An 18,916-nucleotide genomic window follows, 5' to 3' on the forward strand; every position below is an offset into this window, starting at 1 on the left:
GGGAGCAAGATCCCATTGATGCCCCTGAAGAGATCCTTTAGGGACTTTTTGTTTTATGTGAATGTCTTACCATTCAATAAGAATAATAAAAAAAAGATTAATACTTACATTCAGCAAGGATGCATTAAATTGATCAAAAGTGACAGGAAAGACATTTATAATGTTATGGAAGATTTTAAATGAAAATATTGTTATTTCAATCATTTTATTCCTCAAATAATTTTTTTAAATTTTTAAAATTAAGCCATTTTCAACATTGGTAAAGGGGTGGTTGATTGCGATTTTAATTTTTTAATGTAAGTGTGTAAAGTGTAATTTTTGAGCATAAACAATATTTGCAAAGTTACGACGCTGAAAGTTCAATGCAAATGGAGATGTGTTTTAAAATTATAGCAGTTTAAAGTCTACAATAATGGCTTGTAGGAAATACAGTGAGGTACTTAACGGGTTTGTGACATCACAAACCCTGATAAACCCCGCCCCCAGGAACATGCAGCAAAGGGGCGAGACTATGCTGTCAAAACTAGGGGTGCACATAAAATCTATTCATCTGCGAATTGCCATTCTGTAATGGATTCACAAGTTTCAAAATCAATGTTCTAAAACTGCGGTTCTTAATCCTGTTCCTCCCGTCCCCTGCTCTGCACATGCTCTGATCTGCATCTCTCTCTCACTATGGGCCTCATTTATAAAATGTTGCGCAGAAACCATCCTAAAATTTATCTTTTGATCAAATCTCAAATATGCGTACATGTGATTCATAAAATGAATGTACACACAAAAACACACACACACTTTCATGCAAATGAATGGTTTCAGCTCTGCTTTGTAAACAACTCCTAAACAGTGTTGTGGGTAACGCGTTACAAAGTAACGCGTTAGAGTACTCTAATTACTTTTTCCCTGAAATGTGTAACTTAACGCGTTAGTTTCGTGCGTAAGTAATCAGTAACTTCGTTATTTTTTTTTTTTAAAGTAATCCGTTATTTTAAGGAAAGGAAAATCCCGACTGCAGCCTGCTTTTTGTCAGACAGTAGTCCTAGGTCTACTGTGCCACCTGCGGATGTATCAGCGGAGCCGAAGCTCTGTGATCGTAAAGTCAATGGCTGTGATGCGTCTGTGCCCTGCGCCTGACCCTGTGTGTGTGTGGTTTTTTTTCTCGAACTCCTCTAGATGGCAGAGAGGACAGCGTTTGGTTTATGGAAGTACGCACATTATTTTCAATTTGTCAACGAAAAAGAAAAGAACATAATGGTAAAATGCACACTGCGTTGGTGAAAAGCTTCCATCTACCGCCAAAAATTCTACCTCAAATTTAACGTTTTAATCACTACTTAGTAAATGTAAGAGGACTGTGTTAAAGCGAATTTAGGCTTGTGACTGTGAGTGACACTTTAATAATAATTAGTTCGGCTATTAAGCGATTTGTCATTTGCCTGTGTGGCAGTGAAGGATTTAATTCGGTTTGTTATCATTTTTGTTTGACACGCAGCTGTTAATTTCTGTTAGATCGTTGGCTGGCTGATTGTTCATCATTTCTAAATGGATTTAAATCTGCAAGCCTGTTTAAGGTTGTGTTTACAAGTAAGCATACTTGTACTTTGATAACTGCATTATTTAAAGTTAAAGAAAAATCAGGAGTTATCTTGTGGTGCTCATAATATACAGTAGCCCAGGCTACCCGGGCTGGGTAGGTGCAAATTTTGATTAATAATATGTTCTGTGATAATAAATAAATAAAACGCCATGTGGAATAGCCTATTGCTGACTGTGTTTCCTGTTATTGTTATCCTGCAGTGTTAATTTAGTCGGATGACTGACGTTATTCATTGTCGGGAGTCACGACTTCTAGGTGCATTTAAAGGGGCAGGGGGCTGTGTCTGTCATGTGTGAGCCGCTGCAAACGGCTTTTAATTTTTGGTAACGCATGAGTACTCTAACGCGTTACTTTTATGAATAGGTAACGCTGTATCATAACTGATTACTTTTAATTGATGGTAACGTTGTAACCTAACTAACTACTTTCCAAAGTAACTATACCCAACACTGCTCCTAAATAATGTCATTAACATCTCAAAGATCACCAATCATCAATATTCTTAAACTTAAAACAGCGAGCTGCAAGAACAGCTTAAATTTCAAAAACCTGCAATACTCGAACAAGAAAAATGGGTACGTCTGCTCAGACCCTGAGGTGACACTAAGCACTTTTCCACATCAAAGGCGGTTTTTACAAATATGAGCGTTGCTGTGGATTAAAGCTTACACACACTCTAAGATCAAATCTGAACATACGCATGCTTTCTAAATAAAGCACCAGATCATCAGCTCCAATAAATTGTTACAATTACACACTTTGTGTATATACAGACAGAGATTTTTCACATAGCTATGAAAAGTGTTAAACATGGACGCGCCTGCTGTTGCCATGCTGTATTAAAGCTTTAATCAGGATAAAACCGTATATTACAAGTTAACATAAGCAGTGGCATTTACAAATAACAGCATATCTAAAAGTATGAGACAACATAAAACAAAATTAAGAGCCAAGCTTTCACAGGTTCTTTGCGATCCTCTTTACTTATATCCTCTGCATCACATTCGGGCTCAAACTGAAAAGCAATATTGACGACACCAATGTTTACAATACATCTGGAGCAGGGCAAGACATTTGGACACACACTAGGTAGTTTAACAAATCTGAATGTCTTCAGAAAAACTTAAATGGCATTTTCTTTTCATTTAGCCTCTGTACAATGCATATTAACGTTGAGTTCATAAGGGAGATGCTGCTTTGATTACAGTGGCAACAAAGGAAACAGTATATTGATGCTGTTCCATAAGTGCCACCTGCTGTCAGGAAGTGAATTCGCATTCTCATTCAGCTTGTCTGGCGTTTTTGTTTTGTGTAGAGATGTTTCATTCAGTGTAGTTTCACAAAACTAAAGTAAAACCATTCTATTTTTGCTTTCAATTTAAAAATTATATAATCTAATTTAGATTGAAAACTGCTCATGCTGCATGTACGCAGCATCTTTTTTGGATTGTGATTAAAATGCAGTAGTTGCCTCTAATTTTAAATGGAAACAGCACAGGTATGGCCTTAGTTTGTTTTCCCTTTGAGCCCTTTGAAGGATTGTGTGATACAAAAAAATTGTAAATTCAGCTGTGCCATCTCAGGAATAAGTTACATTTTTAAATATTTATATTAAATTCCAATATGTTTCACAATGTTGCCATTTAATAATGCTACCTTCAAGACCATGTTAGCATTAAAAGAAAAAAAAAAAAAAAACTTTTGAACTACATATGTGTGTGTGTTTGTGTGTGTGATTATATGTGTGTGTTTTTTAGGTCACGATTAAACTGCAACTTTTATGAAATGCATAAAGGTATTCCTTGCTCTGTCTCCGTATCCAACAAGTGACTAAGAAACTTTGGCTTGAAAAAGGTTGAAGACCCTTGCTGTACAATAACCACTGATGACACAAAACTAAATGAGCTGACACACTGAGATGTTTTAAAGCTGTTGGACTAGCTATGAGCTCATAAGTGTGGGTACCAGAACTGATTAAATAAGTGGGTCACACAGAGTGGAATATTCCACCTGCAAAAGATACTTGAAGAAAGTGGAAAATGTTGCAGACTTTGTGCCAGAACTTTATGAATGGGCATATCTACGCCTCCATTAGCCAATAAGCTTTTCCCATCAGGTCTTTAAACTCTCTGTGACCCCCATTCACATGAGCGGTTGTGAAGTGTTTCACACTGTAGTGTGATCAAATCCTTGTGACGTGAATAAACATCTATAATCGCAACCTTTCAGTTCGGCATAAACAGAGAAGCCCAGCGCCAGATGCAACAAATTTAGGGTTGAGGCTCGCAAATACAAACATCTGGTCTTTTACCATACATATGAAACCAGCCATTTTCTATGTAAGCAACCCCAATGACCATAAGGAAACACTTGGGCTGTAACTTAAGAGTAGAGTCAGCATCCCCAAATAACAACGGTTTGACCCTTGAGTTAATTTAAAAAGCTAGTATTTAGGGGATCGTACATTTTCACTTATCAAAAAAAGTCCATAGCATCATATTTATATTTTCAACGCAATGATGATACTTCACAGTCTGCCCCAAGATGAAATAAAACACATATTCTGCTTATCTTTTCCAACATCATAATCATACATGAAATTAAAACTGTAATCCCATTCTGCCCCCGCAAAAAATAAAAAAATGTGCAAGGATTGCGTTCAGCTGGCGCTGGGAGTTTCCCCAAATACAATTACTCTGTTTACATGCAGTAGTATAAAGACGGAAATTGCTTTTGAAAGTGTTTTCCAAGGACACGGTTTTCTACTCATGTGCACAAAATTATTTAGATGGAACTGAGCACCACTCCATGCATCGCCAAGTAAGATGGCCCACTTTAAGACAAACTTTAGCAAATGCTCACATAATCCAGCTGAACAGAGAGCTTCTATGACAGCTCTCACTGTCAGAAGCCACAAAAGCCGAGCACCCTCCTTAACTCTGAAGTGCAAGAGTGCTTTGAGCGCAAGGCAAATAAACAAACGTGTCCTATAATCTTCCATAATATTTGACATTCCCTCCACCACCTACTGTATACCAACTATAGGCCTTAAAAGAGAACGAATATGAATCTTCATACTACCACACACCGATGGTGGTCTACAGTCTTTCATTATCCGTTATTTAGGTGATGCCGATTCAGATGCACTTTTTTTAAATTGGCCCCGCTCTCCACAAAGTTGGTTTATTATTTAGCGGACAGAGGCTCGACTCTCTCAGGGCAGACAGTTAATAAGAAGAGATTTGCTTTCTGCTGAGTGTGTAACAGATATCTAAATCATTAGGGTACTCTTTCTGCCATGTGCCACCCCTTGGTTCTCTGCCCTCTGAACCCTGAAGGTCAAACGGCTGCGAGCTCTGTGACCCCCAGCATTTCCTTCGAATATTAAGAGGCTTGTTAAGTCGTCAAACAGGCCTGATATAGACCATGGCCTCATTTGAAAAAAGCCCAATCAGTGCAAACAGCTCCAGAGTTCAGCGCTCTGGCCTCAGAACGGCCGAGGCTTTCACGTGACTCATTGAGAGGCATAATGATAACACAGAGAGGAAGTGTGGGGCATTTTAGGGAGAAATTATGTGGTCTCATGCCTGCCGGCTGTAATGCCTCAGTTAAATTTGGTGAAGTTGCACTTTCAGGCTATGGGAGAATGAATCGAGTTCGTTTACGTTACAGGAATAAATGTGGCACGGTCATATTAAGGCTTTTCCAAGCTGATGTGAGGCAGACCACTACAACTGACAGGGATTATTCTTTGCTCAATTTTGGTCAGTTTAAAGTGAAGTGTTTAAAAGGGAGCATTTCAGCCTGCTTACCACAAGTATGCAGCATATCTAAATAATTATCAGAGCTCTGACAGGCGTTCTGTTTCAGATGAGTTTTGAAGTTCTTACAAGAAGACAGGCATCTGTTTTAGAGGAATTTGATTCTGAGAGATCTGATTTTTATTTATCAGTGGTATTTTACTGCAATTACACTAATGCTGGATGACAACAACAACAACAAAAAAGCCTCAAAAGTTATTAATTTAAAACAGAAATGTTGCTAATCTGAACAACCAAGGTCTGTGTGTGTTGCATATCTGATTTTGCAGCTAATAGTGAACCCTTGCCCAGGTCAGATCTCAATTAACAACCAAAAGGGTGTATGGACAAAATCACTCATGTCACATTCTCCACCTTTGAGCACGCAGCACATGCAAGGTGCTCATTTTCCAAACTCTTGCCTGACCTTTGGCTTTCTGAAGTGTAAATAATTGCTGAGTTTTTTCTTTAAACAAAATTGAGATTTAGCGGAAACAGCAGCTGGTTTAGACTCTTGTGTCTGGTTCGAGTGCTTTCACAAAGTCACACAAAGCCAACATTACACATCTTATTCGTTACAGGCTTTACATTCACTAGAGGCAATATCCAGAGAGACTTAAAATGTATTTGAACTGCTTGATTAGATTTGATAGAACAATTTACTTATCATCATATTTAAATGTTTGTGCTATATATATATATATATATATATTAAAAAAGGTGCTTTTAAAGGGTCTGATTCTGTGGTGAGAATAATGTGTCACCAGTCCAGTACACTGTAATTCAACCATAATTATGTGTTTAGATAAACACTTGGTAAATTAAGATGATCTTGGGATATGACATCTAAATTTGAATAAAATCTAAATAAAATTTGTATGTGAATTATGATCTGGTCATGTTTATGGATGCTAAATGGCTGTATAAGAAGGTTATCTTGTTTAAAAGAATATCTCATCTATAACAATTTATAAGAGTAGCTATGTTTTATTTATTTTTGCATTTGTTTTAAGCTGCTTTTTTTTTTTTTTTTTTTTTTTTAGTAATGTGTGCCATGTATACTTTACTGAAAAGTAATAAATCTAGTTGAGGTAATGGAGGATGGACTAAATGAACAAATACATTTGATTACCACATGCACAAGTGTTTCTGTTACAACCGAATTTTGTGATGAGGTAAGTTAACGTTAGAGTGTAACAACAGCATTCTTTTACAACCATTTACATATTTTATGTAGGCTAAGTAACATATATAAACGACTATTTTTAATAAGACAAATATAGAATTATTAAACGTTTTAAAAAACTGAAACATAAAACGTAAGAAAACACGTAAAAACGTGCCTTAATTTAATACATCACCTTGAGTCGAAATCACTTTCTAATACTTCAATATGATATCGTCAGCATTATTAATTTATGTATTTCTTTCAGTAAAGTATTTGGCTCTGGTAAACTGGATACAAATCCATTCTGTTTTGCAGTGTAAATATCATTTCAACGCTTACCCCGCATCCTTAGTGACAGGCTGCACTTGACTCGGCTCATCCCGCCCACACGCGCTCTATCTGCCGCTTTAATCAGGAAAACATCCGCGGGCGTTTGTGCAGCGGAAATGGACCGTGACAGCTGATGGCGGGAAAATGGATAAGGGCGCATCGTCACCAATTGATGCTATCGCGCTGAGCGTGAAGGGCTGAGCCGCTAAGCTAATTACCGTCTGCGGTGGACAAACACTGAATGACAACAACACCTGTGGGAACACCGCGGAACATCTGCCCTCTAGTGCCCAGAAAATAAGATTCTGTGGCGGCCAATGAGCTCTCACAAACAACTTGAACATTATGTAAATATTTCCCAAGGTAGGTTTATTTTTTAATAATTTATTTACAGATAACGTTACGTTGTTTAGAATCTTGACTGCAAACAGCTATTGAACATTTCCACCGTCTAAAAAAAACATGACATGGGGGCTATTTGTCACAGTAGAAATTAGGCTACTATTAAAATTCAAAATTTTACAGCAAAACTTTATCAAACAATTTATGAAGCAGCTAAAATGTAAAAGGCAATGCGAATGCATTAAATAGGATAGCTGATGTAGGCTAGTTGATTAAATATAGTAGGCCTATTTAATGTGTTAAATAGTGTGTTAAAATTTTTTTTACTTTTTTTTATTGTATTTTTTGTTTGTTTCTAATGTGTTGCTGAAATTATACTTTTATGTCTAATTCACAATACTGAAAGTCTGAGATATGCAGTAATTCACAGTAAATACACTCCACCATTTCATTTGTTAAATCCGTGGAGTAGGAAATGCCATCTGTTTTGCCAAGCGTGGATGAAGCACAATTTTGGGGTCTATGAATAAATAAACACTTCCCACCAGGCAATAATAATTCATGCGTTTTTGTCTTTGAGCAGGGCATAGATGACACAAGGAATTCATATGCAATGCATTCCCCCTGAATTAAAACTATAAATAGATGGCAGCAATCACACAAAATAAATGAACTGTCAAAGCAAAAGTATTTACAAGCGGAGCAGAATCCCTGCAATTAAAAGCAAATTTGTTACATGTTTGAGTAAGTGGTAGCAGATAGGACACAGAAGCAGTCGGCCGTGACAGGCAGATTCAGAGTGGACTTTCTGCTCTTTTAGCGTGGTCATGCCTCTTAGAAACATCGGCAGAGAACAAAACAGCCACTCCACTCAAATTCCTTACCATTTTACACCAGAGAGTGAGTTGACAGACATCTGCAGAGGCCATTACGCCCGACAATTATGATGTCAGGGACCATTTGCTATGCTGTTATATAGACTAGTCACTTTCAAAATATACTATTATGTAGCCCACTGTAATCACTAAATCATTGTGTCTTATGTAAATACCCACATTGTTTAACTGTATTGCATTGTTTATGGAAATGCCATGACACTGGAAATATCAAATGTCTCATTATGAGGGAAATGTAAATCGTTTCAAAATGAAAAATCTTAGGCTGGGATCATAGTTTTGTTAATGGACATTTACCTTTATTGTATTCTGTTTGTCATAAAGCCTGTTTGAGTTCACTACAAAAAAAAAAAAAAAAAAAAATTAGATAGATATAGATATAGATATAGATATAGATGTAGATGTAGATGTAGATATATAGATAGATAGTATTTTTTTCCAGTACAAACATCTAAATATTCCTAAATTTACTTTACTAGATCAAAATGACATATGATATGAAGTCTTGTTTCCTAAAAAAAAATGTGTCAAATTATGTGAGTATATGCTTAAAACAAGAAATAAAAAAACATCTTTATAATTGGTTATTAATAAAATATATTTAATTTCAAATTCATTTTTCTTAAACCATTAGATATTTGTTTTTGTTTTGAGCATAAACTAATTTAATTTTCATATTTTTATTTATTTATTTTATTTATTTATTTTTGAAATATATATATATATATATATATATATATATATATATATATATATATATATATATATATATATATATATATATATATATATATATATATATATATATCTTCCTTTGGCTTCTCAAGTAAATCCATCTTGATTCAAAAATGCTTTTATATGGCAAAAAATAAGGAAAATCTCAATATATTCTTTTGAAACGCCTTTATGAGTTTATATATTTTTGGAACCAAGAAACTATTTATCAAAGTGAAGCTTACTTAAAATGAAGCAACAGGTATCTGCCTATCTCTCCATCTCACACCCGACCTCTTTTGCTCTCTTCCTTTGGGTGACCCAGTGGGACAATAAGGCAATGACAGATAAGGAATGATTTGCTAGAAGCAAAACCTTTAAAATAAACAAACCATTAGGCTGTGTTCTGAGGGGAACTAGTGCTGCAAGCCGCCTGAGTGATTCTAATTCAGGTGAATTGCATACAAATTTCCCTGGCAACTTGCAGCTGTGATAATAGCGACCAGTCTAGAGCCTGCACATTGTCCAGACTAGTACCCAGAACCATGTTACGCTCACACAGCCCAGTGTTCTGGCTCATAACACAACACCTCGCAGAGCACACAAGCTTTAGTGTGCGTGTGTACATGTTTGTGTGTGCGAGTGGGGTGTCAGGAAGACAAAGAGGGAAAACTTACTGCTATTTTTCTACCTGGGAAGCATGTTTATGTTCTGTTTTTCTTTGGTTTCAAAGTGTGTGTTCCAGACTGCGGAGGAAACCAGAATCATTCAATTTAAAGTGCTTTGATTGAATCGTGTTTTTCCTGCATCTGGCACAAACCATTTGAGTTCTAGCTTTCTTCGTGACAGTAGGCCTGTTGGTCTTTTTGAAAGCCCAATGATGTGTCAAACTATTTGAGTTTAAGTTAGATAGTGTAGATATCTCTGATAAGGTCTAGCTTATGTTTCAACTCATTCATATGAGAAATCATCATACAGGTTCAGGTTTCATGTTTTTGTGGCATTTTTGTATGCTTTAACAATACAGGGTCAAAGTTAGAATATATATATATATATATATATATATATATATATATATATATATATATATATATATATATATATATATATATATATATATATATATATATATATTTATAATCCTTATAAAATAAACACCTGAGAAGAGATAACGCTGACCCTCAGAGGACCCCAGATGATGCTAACCCTGAATCAGCAAACAGAACTAACAAATATTGCTAGTGTGACTGGATCAAGACTACGTCTTGTATTAATTTTTCTGAAAAATCCTGTCATACGTGCACAAACTGACAGTCACCAATTATAAGCTAAATATTGTACAAACGTAATTTTCTGTAAAGTTGCTTTGTGTTTTCAATTGAATTGAAAATAAAATACTCTAGAATGTGATTTTCCTTTTACCAGCAAATCATAAACTTTGTCTGAATGTGAATATTATACATACTGTTTTAATGAAAAGCTTCTCAGCTGTTAACAAAGTAGCTATGTTTTAAAAAATATGCAGGTACAGTATATGGTATGACTGCCATATTAGTATTGTCATGTGACCTATGAAGTTAACCTATCGCAGATGTCCTCCATTTAAGAAAATTAACAATTTCAGGATTGCCGGAAACAGTACTATTTGCCTACTGTCTATCTTTTGTCAATTTATGGTTATAGAATGAAACAGATACATTTTATTATTAAATATATCAGTAATACAAAACTTAATTATTGGAGAGGTTGATAAAGTTAGAATACGTTCAACGTGAGGCTGAATAGTCCTGTGAAAAAAAACCTGGTGTTTCAGTAAGTGTTAAGTGAGTCTATAAAGTGTTTATGTTGACTTTAATTTTTAGGTTTAGTCAACTTAAATATTTAAGTTGTTACTTAGTGCAGCTTAATATAAGTTGACAAAACTTTTTTTTAAATAAATTTTTTGAATGGGTGTGTTCTTGCTTTTGTCATAATTCTCCACCTTATTTTTCAACACGGAGATAAACTGTTTTCTTTGAATGTGTGAGACTTACAGTTCCTTAGATGTTGTAGGGAAATAACAAGAATATTAAAGTGAACTTTGCACTACAATCCTGTGTGTTCATAATTCTACATTAAAAAAATATGGTATGACACACCAGTTTGCATTATCAAGTGGCACAACAGTTGATATGCTAAAAATAGCAGGAAGCAAACAACACCGGAAGCCATAAAATTTACTAAAATTTACCACGGATCGCCCTTGGTTCAATCATAGTTGTGCAATGTTTTTTCTACATTTCACTTAGCTAGTTAAATTAAATGAATTATGATGTTGCATCCGCCATATTTTCAACTGACATGGCCTCAACTGGGGTTCACAGAAAAGAAAGATGTTCACTACTTTGTGGTGCCTTGCATTCAACACATAGGCCACATAAAAACGCCAATAGCATTTGATAATCAACAGTAAAGAATTCCGCATCAAAATAGCTACAGCAACTAGTTGTAACGTAAACTGCATTATATTACAGCGCCACTAGTGGCACCAAGCGAAACTGCGCTCTGTTGTGAGCGAACGACAACTCAGGCTCAGCCTAAGTTGGGAAGAACTGTAAAAAATGTCATTTCCATGCAGTCTGAGCAGAGCAATGACACGGTCTCGAGCGCTTGATTGCACGCGGTGATCCGCTTCAGCCGCAGGTTTCTTCTCAGCGGGATGTCATTACACTAAAGCTCTCACGCGCGGAGCCCCACACACGGACGCACGTGTGCCGGGCTGGGGGTGGATGACTGACCACCCCAAGCTCTGCTTCTGATCAAGAGCTGGCCGGCCAGGCGAGTGTGTAAGGAAATACTCTGGTGGGACCATCAGAGCGCATTAGACTGACCGAGAGCAGCCTGGGGAAAACGCAGCTGCCCGGAGAACACACTGCAGCAGTATTTCATCAGCATATTTTCTGCTTTCAGCTGTTTAGAGCGGATCGTGACACAGAATCAACGGGGAAATCGCGTGGTGGCGGGACATGCTTTTACATCAATGAACGGTGGTGTACAGATGTAACTGTGTTAAAGAAGACGTGCTGCTCAAATCTCGAAACACTCTTCATTAACTGCAAGCCGTTCTATTCGCCGCGGGAGTTTCACTCGTTCATTCTGGTCAGTGTTTATATCCATCCTCAAGCGCATGTGAGCTCAGCTTTACAGAAACTCGCTGATCAGATCACAGAGACAGAACAACATCACCCGGACTCTGTTTTAATCATTCTCGGGGACTTTAATAAAGCCAATCTGTCCCGTGAACTACCAAAATACAGACAGCATGTTACTTGTCCCACAAGAGACAGTAATATATTGGATCACTGTTACACCACAATAAAGGATGCATTTCATTCTGTTCCACGAGCAGCTTTGGGACGTTCTGATCACCTTCTGGTTCATCTAATACCGTCCTACAGGCAGAAACTAAAATCAGCTAAACCTGTATCAAGGACTGTAAAAAGATGGACTAATGAAGCAGAGCAGGATTTACAATCTTGTTTTGACCTCACTGATTGGAGTGTTTTTGAAGCTGCTGCCACTGATCTGGATGAACTCACAGAGACCGTAACATCATATATCAGTTTCTGTGAGGATATGTGTATTCCTACAAAGACTCAACTAATTTACAATAATGACAAACCGTGGTTCACTGCAAAACTCAGACAGCTCCGTCAGGCCAAAGAAGATGCTTACGTGAAGGGGGACAATGTCTTGTATAAACAGGCTAAATACACATTGGAAAAGGAGATCAAAGTGGCAAAGAGGAATTATTCTGAAAAAATAAGGACTCAGTTCACTTCCAACGACTCCGCATCAGTGTGGAAAAGTCTAAAGAACATCACCAATTACAAGACACCACCCCCCAGCACCGTAGAGAATCAACGACTGGCAGACGACCTGAACGAGTTTTACTGCAGGTTTGAAAGAACACCCATCACCTGCCCTGAACGCCTCCCCACAAAACCATTCACACCCTTCACAACTCCTGCAACCAGCCCTGAATGCCTCTCCAAACAACTGTTCACACCATTAACAGCTCCTGCAACCCATCCTGAACACCTCTCCAATCAAGCACTCTCACCATTCTCACCTCCTGCATCCCCCCTCTCCCCCACACCTGCAATTCAGATCAGCGAGGATGCGGTGCGCCAGGTCTTCCAGAAGCAGAAAAGGAAAAAAGCACCAGGCCCAGATTGTGTTACACCAGCCTGTCTGAAATCCTGTGCTGACCAGCTGGCCCCCATCTTCACACAGATCTTCAACAGATCGCTGGAGCTGTGCGAAGTCCCTTCATGCCTCAAACGTTCCACCATCATCCCCATCCCTAAGAAACCCAAAATTACAGGACTAAATGACTACAGGCCTGTGGCTCTAACGTCTGTAGTCATGAAGTCATTTGAAAAACTGGTGCTGGCCCACCTGAAGGACATCACTGGGCCCTTGCTGGATCCTCTTCAGTTTGCCTACAGAGCAAACAGGTCTGTGGACGATGCAGTAAACATTGGACTGCATTATGTTCTGCAACACCTAGACAGACCGGGGACTTATGTGAGGATCCTGTTTGTGGACTTCAGCTCGGCCTTCAACACGATCATCCCAAACCTCCTCCTGCCCAAACTAACTCAGCTCTCCGTGCCCACCTCCGTCTGTCAGTGGATCAACAGCTTCCTGACAGACAGGCAGCAGCTAGTGAGGCTGGGAAAATACACATCCAGCACCCGTACAATCAGCACCGGAGCTCCCCAGGGCTGCGTTCTCTCCCCACTGCTCTTCTCCCTGTACACCAACGATTGCACGTCTAAGGACCCCTCTGTCAAGCTCCTGAAGTTTGCAGATGACACCACACTCATCGGCCTCATTCAGGACGGTGACGAGTCTGCTTACAGACAGGAGGTAAAAGAGCTGGCTGTCTGGTGCACTCTCAACAACCTGGAGCTTAACACGCTCAAAACAGTGGAGATGATCGTGGACTTCAGGAGAAACCCCCCTGCACTCCCCCCACTCACCATCATGAACAGCACTGTGACTGCAGTGGAGTCATTCAGGTTCCTGGGCACCACTATCTCTCAGGACCTGAAGTGGGACATTCACATTGACTCCATTGTGAAAAAGGCCCAGCAGAGGTTGTACTTCCTTCGCCAGCTGAGGAAGTTTAACCTGCCACAGGAGCTGCTGAAACAGTTCTACTCCACCATCATTGAATCCATCCTCTGCACTTCAGTAACTGTCTGGTTCAGCTCAGCTTCTAAATCTGACCTCAGAAGACTACAGAGAGTAGTCCGGACTGCTGAGCGAATCATCGGTTCAACTCTCCCATCTATTCAAGAACTGTACTTATCCAGAGTGAGAAAAAGGGCTGTCAAAATCACTCTGGACCCCTCACATCCAGCACACTCCCTCTTTGAACTGTTGCCATCTGGTCGACGCTACAGAGCACTGAGCACTAGAACAACCAGACACAGGACCAGTTTCTTCCCTCAGGCAATTCATCTTATGAACAGCTGACAATAATGGCGAACACACTACACTTTATATTTATATACACACACACTTTATTTATCTAACACACATACTTAGTATACACTTAAATTTTGCACACAATATATATGTACATACATAACTTCACTTTGTAATATACCTGCCTACAATTGTCATTTGTATATTGTCATTCACTGTCTACATATTTGTATTTTTTATTCTTTTATTATGTGTTTTATGTTTTGTCGCTGTCATTCTGTTGTACTGCGGAGCTTCTGTCACGAAAACAAATTCCTCGTATGTGTAAACATACCTGGCAATAAAGCTCATTCTGATTCTGATTCTGATCAACCTTAAATATTCGCCTTTAATCCCACCGTATGCGAGCCATACCGAGAACGAGTGGCCAGTAGTATATTTGCATTTACATGTTTTCTGTTAATTGCTGTTTAGGACGACTGCAGTCAAATACACTTACACAGAGGACAGTTGTCACTGGCTTAATAACATGAGTCCCATTTTTATACTGGAAGCACGCATCGGCTTCTAACATGTCATTACTTGACTTAAATAGCCAAACCCAACAATCTGACATCCTCTGGTAAGACTGTGTGTGTGTATGCGGAATACTGATGTACCCCACAAACTAAGCCTTGACTGTTTGTAAACAGTCTGTCCTTTCTCAAAAGTGGCTATGATAATTGCTCTAGGAAGTGCAATTGCAGCAGAACTACCCAATTTGGCATTGAGCTTCTAGCTGGATGCTTGAGTGATCCTAATTGCTGTGGGACTGTGCATTTATTATTTCTTTATCTGTAGTCACACCCTCCCCCAGTACTGCCAACAACTGCAGGCAAACACTAAATCACATTTTATGGTTGTTGTTTTTTTGTTGTTGTTGACATGACTAACCTGTAGACATGTACAGGTTGAACCATTTTTGCAAGATGCTGTTTGGGTGTGTTTCTAAAAAATAAATAAATGCAAAATAATCCAAATGTAATAGTGCAAAAAAATATGCACACTTCAAACGCATTACATTATTATTTAATACGATAATAATTATTGAAGTCTCTCAAATCAAATATCCTGTCCAAAACTTTGATTAAAAGTGAAATACATCTGTTACATTTGTTTAAACAGGGAAGTTATATCAGGATAAAGTAACAATGACTATAATTCAGATTACAAAATTATGTTGAATTATCATGAATAAGAAAGATATTTGAAATATACGTTTATTAATGTGAATGTGTGTGTGTGTGTGTGTGTGTGTGTGTGTGTGTAGATAGATAAAGGCAAGCCAAGTTTATTTATATATCACATTTCATACACAATGGTAATTTAAAGTGCTTTAAAAAAAAACAGTAATGTCAAGTGGAATTGTGGAGATGTCTTACAGTTATTTGATTAGATCTGTAACATGTGCTGGAACATACAGTCTAAACAAACTTTCTTTTGTCTTCACATCACATTTGAGCCGTCCCAGAACGTGTTCTCCTTCATTAGCCTTGCCAGAATGGTTTATGTGCACAAACACTGCTTGATGAAAACTCAGTTTCATTTCATTCATGGCTCGTCCCAGATTAATTCCCATCAGTGTTTTTCAACAGTAATTCCACTCGATGCAACACGCTAATAGCGTGATTTGTCTGTTAGGTGTTAGTGATCTCGCCTTAATAGACACGACCCACTAAACTCAAGGATAGAATAACACATCTCTCAACAAAGATGTTTTTTGTGTGCACTTCCAGCTTTCCATTGACAGCTGCTGTCACCAGTGTGTTATAAAGAACTCCATATGCTTGTGTACTGTCTGTGATGTCTTCTTTAACACTTCTTTAGTCACCTCCAATGTCCCCAGGGGAAGGCGGAGAGTGCATTTGTTGGGTGTGACAAATTGAATCTATAAGTTGGCAGCATGTACTTCTGCAAATGGAATAGATGAAGATCCTTTGTATCTTCAGATTAGCATTTTTATGATAATTACACTAACCGTACTGTGTTAATGTATATAGTAATATTTTAATAGGCACAGTGGTGAATGTGTTCTATAGCCCAATAATAGCGTAAATATTTTGCTGTCAGTCATCTCGCTTGTAAACAATCAGATGACATTTTAATGTTCAGCCACAAATATAATGCTGTTATTATTTACTCACCCTTGTGCTTAACCCGCATTCACATCTAGAGAATGGGTTTGTTTTGTTTGTGTCTCTAAAATCTCGTTGTTGCTACACTCTTAAAAATAAAGGTGCTTCAAAAGGTTAAGCGATGCCATAGAAGAACCATTTTTTGGTTCCACAAAGCACCTTTCAGTCAAAGGTTCTTTAAAGAACCATCTCTTTCTTGCATTTTTATAATCTGAAGAACCTTCTGTCGCCACAAATAAACGTTTATGAAAAAGAAAGGTTTTTCAGATGTTAAAGGTTATTTATGAAGCCATTTAGACAAAAAGGTTCTTCGATGGCTTCGTGAAGCACCTTTTTTTTTGTAAAAGTGGCAAAACTATTTAACCTCTTGTTAAATCAAAAAAATTTTTTTTTTTCATTGTAGAGGCAGGTTTTGTTTGAAAGAAATATTATATTAAATGTCATTGATTATCATAAATAACAGCTTAAATTTATCTTTATTAGAAGACTTGGTATATAGTATATATAGGTGTATAAAGTATATTTTTTATTTATTTATTTATTTTTGGACAGTGCACATTTAATATGCACAATACTCTGTGCTTAAGTTTGTATCAAATCTATTATTTTTTATTTTAGGTTACTTATTTATTGGCAGTAGTGGTGGTTTTCAGCAATTCAGCAACTCTGCATTTTTCATCTTTCGTTATATATAGGAAGACCTAATAGACTTGGATCTAGGGTCTTGTCGACCACCCCTTGGGAGAGTAGGAGAGTCTGTTTGTTGGGTGTGATAAATTGGTCACATGCTTGAACCTAAAGGTTGGCAAATTAACAGTTAATTAGGGGTTGATAAATAGCAGATCTGCTCTAGCCCCATTCAGCTGCTGCAGGCCCTCTCTCGACCCAATCTCTCTAAGGCAAGTGTTTATGTGCTGGTAACAAGTGTCGATGCAGACTGTTATGTCTGCATTTTGTCACATGGGAGGATTGCTCTCAGATGTGCTCCTTCCCCCTCAGCGTACACCCACACACGCATGCAATACACATCTATGCTCAGGTTACTACACACGGCACCCTGTTTCTTAAAACCTCAGCCTACTCTGACCCTTCAGGAAAAGCTTCACTTTGCTCTTTGCAGGGAAATTGATCACATTTGTTGACAATGATACATGGAACTCATCCTTTATGTTACTTAAGGAAATGTTTTTACTAGAACATGTACTGAACATAGTTTCTTGTAATTTTAAGTCATAACATAATAGGATACAATAACTTTTTTACTGTAGCCTACAGACTTTCTATACAACATACTGTAGCACATCATGTATACGTGAATAAGTAAAATCTATTAAAAGTATATTTAACTAAATTCAATCCTTTACCTCCTCCCAAAATTACAGTTTCAGTGACGATACATGGAAATGTAAATGTGCATATATATATATATATATGTATATATATATATATATATATGTGTGTGTGTGTGTGTGTGTGTGTGTGTGTTGCGAGCAGTAGAATTGGTCTTCTGTCATTTTTAAGTTTTTATTGTAATCAATTACTTAATCTATTCAAAAGGCACTTAGAGCAATCCAGAGTCTATTTGCCAGAACTGTGAATATTAAAGTTTGGATGAGGGTAGATTTTAATCAATTAATTGCATTTTACTTTAAATATATATATTTTTTTAAATACTGAAAGATTCACATTGTCGGATGACACTAGGCTCACCTTTAATGATCTGATATCACATGCCTAGCGTTTGAGGATGTTTTGTATTGATTATGTACATAAAATGTTAATTCATATTATACATTTTCAGCTGTTTCCAGTTTTATTTTAGCATTTTTCTGTTTCTGCCTAGGCATTTTGAGTGTAGCATTGGCCTCTGTGTAATTAGCATAATTTGTTATTAAGTTATACGTTTTTATGACACATTAGCGACTGCAATTATTTTAAAGAGTTTTGGCAAAATTTCAAAATTGTCTGGCCGTGTAAATCAAAAGTAGACTTTATATTCCTGTTAAATAACCTGATTATTGTACTCTTGTGTGTGCATACACATGCAATTACACTTTGCTCAGTTTTCTCTTGTATAAGCTTTATGTTCAAATGTAATTGTTACTGGCTCATCAAGACCTCTTATATAAATGGACATTCTTAGTGTTGGTGGTGTCCATCTCTGCAGATGATATGTAAATGAAACTGTACCAAGAGAGGAAGGGTAGTTTGTAAAAACACGCTCTGTGACCCCTTAGAGAGCCATTCATGTGTCAGCAGTGGAGCGTGGGGCCAGGAGACAGGAGGAAACGGGAGCATGTATGGACATTAATTACTCTATGTGCGGTACTGCTGAAGTAATAATGTGTTACAGTTCCTAGACTGACAGCCAGAGCTCCATGGCACTTCATCAAGCAACCTGACACTAAATATACAGC

The 18,916-nt window shown here is 37.6% G+C and overlaps 1 long non-coding RNA gene across 1 annotated transcript in view; it reads right to left on the bottom strand.

Moving 5' to 3' along the window:
• LOC127967733 (uncharacterized) overlaps window positions 1-7,143 on the bottom strand; it is a 16,787-nt gene extending 9,644 nt beyond the window's left edge. The window contains exon 1 of the long non-coding RNA XR_008155807.1: window positions 6,905-7,143. This is a non-coding gene — a long non-coding RNA (uncharacterized LOC127967733). The remainder of the gene's footprint in view (window positions 1-6,904) is intronic.
• Window positions 7,144-18,916: the final 11,773 nt, after the last annotated feature.

The sequence above is a fragment of the Carassius gibelio genome, chromosome B11 (genome assembly GCF_023724105.1).
Source record: "Carassius gibelio isolate Cgi1373 ecotype wild population from Czech Republic chromosome B11, carGib1.2-hapl.c, whole genome shotgun sequence".
Lineage (NCBI taxonomy): Eukaryota > Metazoa > Chordata > Actinopteri > Cypriniformes > Cyprinidae > Carassius > Carassius gibelio.